The sequence below is a fragment of the Grammomys surdaster genome, unplaced genomic scaffold (assembly GCF_004785775.1).
Source record: "Grammomys surdaster isolate TR1022 unplaced genomic scaffold, NIH_TR_1.0 97, whole genome shotgun sequence".
In the NCBI taxonomy this organism is placed as follows: Eukaryota; Metazoa; Chordata; class Mammalia; order Rodentia; family Muridae; genus Grammomys; species Grammomys surdaster.
The window spans coordinates 10,451,997-10,457,315 of record NW_021604576.1 but is presented as its reverse complement, the minus strand read 5'-3'; positions in this window follow the sequence as shown (position 1 = coordinate 10,457,315).

The following is a 5,319-nucleotide window of genomic DNA, read 5'->3' as shown; positions in this document are numbered from 1 at the left end:
AATGATGGAGGCCTGGCTTGTGAAATTTCAGAGAGAATATTAAAGACTCTTAAAGCCATTGCTGTTTTGATTGAGAAGATTCTGTGGTTTTGGTTAGCTGGGGCTGAAGAATCAGCTGTGATTAACAAGATACCAGAACTACTAAAGCAAAACCTTTGCAATACTGGGACGTTTGATACTGGTTAGCTGGAGCTAAGAAATTAGCAGTGATTAAGAAGAAACCAGTATCACTAAGGTGAAATTTGTGTGCTCCCGAGAGCACAGAGAAACTGTGTTCCAGAGGCAGCCACAGTTGTATCTCATGTTAGCAGCCAGATTGGTAATGTATAATAGTCACTCAGGTGCTACTGGTTTTGAAACATGATGGGGTAGCAGCTTATCCTTGGCATGATGAGAGGGCAGGAGAGGCCATTGGTGAAGGTGCAGCCTCAGTAGCAGTTGAAGGCCCAGGACTGAAGGGTCATGCAGAGAAGTTGAGGTTTAGCACCATGAATAGAGCCTATGAGAGGCTATTTATGAAAGTACAGTCCAGTTGTAGCAGGAGACAGCAGTGTTTTCGAGATGCTAGTACCAAGAACCATGGCCATGAGATGACCACTAAGAGCAGCAGCAGCAGTGGAGTCCAGGCAGCTGGAGCCTAGAAGACAAGGTGTGTGCTATTAAGGGCAGAACTGGAAAAGTGACTCAAGCCCTTGGAGGAGACCAGAAGATCATGAGTGGATCTCAGACATTGGATGGTTAGAGTTTGATTTTTCTTTCGATTGTGACTGTGCCCTAATATTTTTCCTTCTCAAAGTAAGAAAATATTTTAGTAGAGCCCACAGTTAAGAGGCTTTGAATTGTAGAAAGACTTTAAATTTCAAAAGAGATTGGATATTTTTAAAAGATTGAAATTTTAATATGTAAGAATTTGTAAAGATTGTGACACTTTTAAAGTTTTTTTAGATCTTGGGGATGAATAAGGGAGTAAGAGTTGAGGCTTAATAAGTTATGTGTTTGTATATCAAGTTGACAAGGGGTCAATTGTACTGGCTGGTTTTGTGTGTCAACTTGACACAAGTTGAGTAAATGCCTCTATGAGATTCAGCTGTAAGGCATTTTCTCAGTGATCAAGGGTGTGAGGGCCCATTGTAGGTGGTACCATTTCTGGGCTGGTAGTTCTGGATTCTATAAGAAATCAAGTTGAGCAAACCAGGAGAAGCAATCCAGTAAACACCACCCCTCCATGACCTCTGCATCAGCTCCTGCCTCCAAGTTCCTGACCTGTGTGAGTTCCTGTCCATATCATTCTCTTATATCACAGGATAATCTTCCTATATCTCATCATATTTTATCATTAAAAATGTAAAATTTGAAAATAGAAGTGTCAAACTCTGTTCTGAGTCTCAGGAGAGAACTATTTATGTAATAGATACTTGGATTACAGCTGGTGGAAATGAGAAGCAGCATTTGATATCTGCACACAATGTGGAGGAAGGGGAGTGACTCTCATTGTGAATAGTTGTGAGTAAAGTGACTCTATGTTACAGAATCTACACAGATGATTCTTTTAAACAATGTATTTGGGGACAATTTTACATGTATACTGAAAATCTTGATCAGGCTTGCTCTCATTCTATTTGCTCTCCCTTCTTCTTCTGAACCCTTTCTTGTTCCAGCGGACCTCCTGCTTTTGTTTTCTCCCTCACTCTCTCCTTTCCCTCCCTCAGCCTCTATCTTCTTTCCTTTTTTTGTGATCCACTAAGTTTAGTTAGGGTTGCTAGAAGGATGGATGTGGCACTTTCGGGAGCTTGACCAACTTATAAGTAGTTATTCCACTGGGGAAAATTGCCCCCCTCTAAACCATCTTATCTTAAGGGAAGGATAAGACTTCATAAGCTCCTCCTGCACCCTTGATGAGATACTGATGGAGGGGTTTGTGCAGGTCTTGCTTGTACAGGTATCTATATCGGCTGTGGGTTCATGCTTGGAATGGACATGTCAAATCCAAAGGGTAGGGATTCAGAGTACCTGTCTTTATCTTCCCGTTCTTACTTTTTTCTACCCACTCTTTAATGTTTCTTGGCTTTACAGGGTTTCTATAGATGTCCCACTTAGAACCAAACTCTCACAGTCTAAACTCTTTCAGCATTTTGTGCAGTTATGGGTCTCTGCATTAAATATCACTCACTGCAAAAAAGACATTTCTCTGAGAATGAAAGCAGCAACTAGTTTATGATTGTAAGTGTAAATAGGAGGCCACAGGCTCTAAGGGATGGATCTACTACAGTTGTTTTGTTAAATAGACAAGTTAACAGCCAAGCTGTTATGCACACACATTGAAAAACAAGATAAATTGGCCTCTCTACCACTGAGTTTAAATACTTCCTTTTGACCAGATCTCAAATTAATCAAAATGGGAAAGTATTATTGAAAAATAATAGCAAGTCCTGAAAATGTAGCTCAGCTAGTACAGAGCATGCTCAGGACTTCATCCCTAGCTCCACACACCAAAGGGAAGGGAAGGAAACAAAACACAGAAACAGGCCTGGTACCTGTCATCCCTGTACTTTGGAGGTGGGGCAGGGAGATCAGAACTCAAGGTTCTTGATTGCCATAAGATGAATTTAAGGCTAGCCAGGGCTTCTTGAGACTACAGAATATTTTCTTTTAATGTAAAATTGAGAGAGATGGCAGATAACAGTGATCTATAACTGTAGCCTTTCCAACGTCGGTGGGTGTTGTACTCTTGCTGTTTATTGTTATAATCATGGACTCTGCATAGTTTGACTTGGTAATGCTATAAACTCCTATACCTTAAGCTCACACTGCCCTATTTCAAACAAAGTTTTATGGTATTTCTTGAGTTTCCTGAAAGGCCTTTGAAGGAATTTGGATTAAGAAATCTTAAAACTTCTTAAATACTGCAACTAGTTGCAATAGTTATTATAAAATGTAATGCTTTTTTATTTGAAGAAAATTTCTTTATATATAACTTAGATTTTTTAGTACTTTAGATTAGCTTTTAAAAATTTATTGTCATTACAAGGGATGACATACAGTTGGTCAATATCATCTGTATCCCTCTGCTAGAGAGGTACCTTTTAAAAAATCAACTAAAATATGTAGATAATATGTTGTTTTGATTGTATATTTAGTCTTGATAAGCTTCTCAAGCCTTCACTGTGATTTAAACCCCTTAAATGTCAGTGTATGGAACAGAGTTTCTTTGGAACAAGTGCAACATGTTAAAATAGCAATTACTCTCATAATTGCAAATAGCTGAAGCTTCCTGGATTTCTGATGCTCTTATTCTGGGCTTGATTTGCAATATGTTTTGATTGCCTTCCCTAAATTCTTTTTCACTTTCTGTAGTTACATACATATTTTTAAACCACATTTTTAGTCTAAAATTCATCATGAAAAAGTTTTATAAAAAGGAAGTCCATAGAATGGGAAGGACAAGAAAGAAATAGTCTCCAGTCTCTTAAGATGCTATCTGTATCTTCTGAAGAGCTTGAAAAGGTCCCAGAGGAACGTTTTCTTCATTATTTTATAATTAATATATTTAACAAAGCATCCTTGTAGCACTTTTGAAAATACAAACTAAATTACAGCTAAAAGGGCTTTGCTTTGAGGGCTGGAAAGAGTAAACCAACTTGCTTCTGAGGACCAGAGTTCAGGTCTCAGCATCCAGGAAGTTGAGCATGGCTGTGACATGCCTGTAACCCCAGCACTGTGCAGAGCAGAGACGAGAGAGAGTCACAGGGTCTTGGTGGCTGCCACCTAGCTCCAGTTTTAGTGATAAATTCCCTCTCAAGAGAATAAGACAAAGTGATAGAGAAGGATGTCTATGTCCTCTTCAGACCTTCACATATGCACATGCATATACATACAGCACGTATTACATCTAGACACATATGTACAGAGAAACAACATGAAGCTTTCATTATGAAAAGAACAGGCTACTCTTTTATTCTCTAAACACTACTGCCTTGTGTTTCTGTGCTATTCTTGTTGCTGAGCTATTGGTAATTTAAAGTATAATACATGATGTAAAATTGTTCTCAGTGGTTACTGTTGTCTAAAATCTTTGGAGGTTACACAGGATAGATAGCCTTTATTAAAGGTTCTAGGTTTCTCTCAGCTATGTTGTAACCTAATCATGACCTTATATATTGATTGCATATTCTTAGCTACAATTCTCTTTCTCTAAGACAGTATATTTTTAAATTCAAGGAGATTTTTATATTGATTTTAATCAATATAGCAAAAAAATAGGAATTCTTAGGGTCATTTATGTGTGAGGGGCTTTTTTGCTCATAAATTATTTCAATATTTTATACTCAGTTGATGCAGTGGATGGCACAAGATCACGGTTTTACAAACAGACTTGATAAACTTAATGCAACAGTATTAGAAATCAATAGTCTGTGCTTTACTGTACATTGTACCAAAATATACAATCGGGTGGCTTACATAAATCATTTAGTCCCAGTCATGATTGATGACCTCATAACTCACGAGTGATGGGGCAAAGCAGAGCCCCAAACCAGTTATGAAATGTCATCAATAACAAGTGGAAACAAATGATTTATCCAGTGTCACAGCCCATTTTATGTTCAGTTTATGCAACAGCAGTTAATGATAAAAACACCCCAAATGGGTGCAGCTTGTCTTTTATCTTTCATGGACAAACTCACTCTTCCTCCACTATTTTACACTAGGTTAGTGCTTATTGACCATGAACAAAATGATCTAGGTTTGAAATAGGAATGTAAGTTGATGGAGAAGATATGTATGATCTTTATATACTTACATCCTTTTGTAGTCTCCATTTTGATACTTACTCCACCCCTTTTAAAACTACTCTTTTTTCTCTTTCCTGTATAGCAAAGAACACAAAAGACAGTGTCTGCTGGTATGTAATTCATATTGTTGTTTTTTCAATTGGTATCACTTTTAGGAGACAGACGGTACACTAGGTCCCTTAGAAGCTGTAGGTCATTTGTGGGAAAACTGGGAAGTATTGCTGTTTAGGACAAGTTCTTTCTGAGAGGCTGTGTATGATGCCTCTGTTCAGCACATCCAGGAATTTTATTCAGAAGTTTTATTGGATTGATTTGGTTAGATGCCAAATTATTTTAATTATGTGGACCACATATTCAGTTGGTTACTGCCAAAGCTCGTTATGATAATTCCTGGTAGCTGTAATACTTATTATGTAATAACCCTTCCCATGCTCCTTGAAGCTAAGTTTCTGTTACTTTCAGATTTTATCTGCTTTCTTTCTTTTCTTTCTTTCTTTCTTTCTTTCTTTCTTTCTTTCTTTCTTTCTTT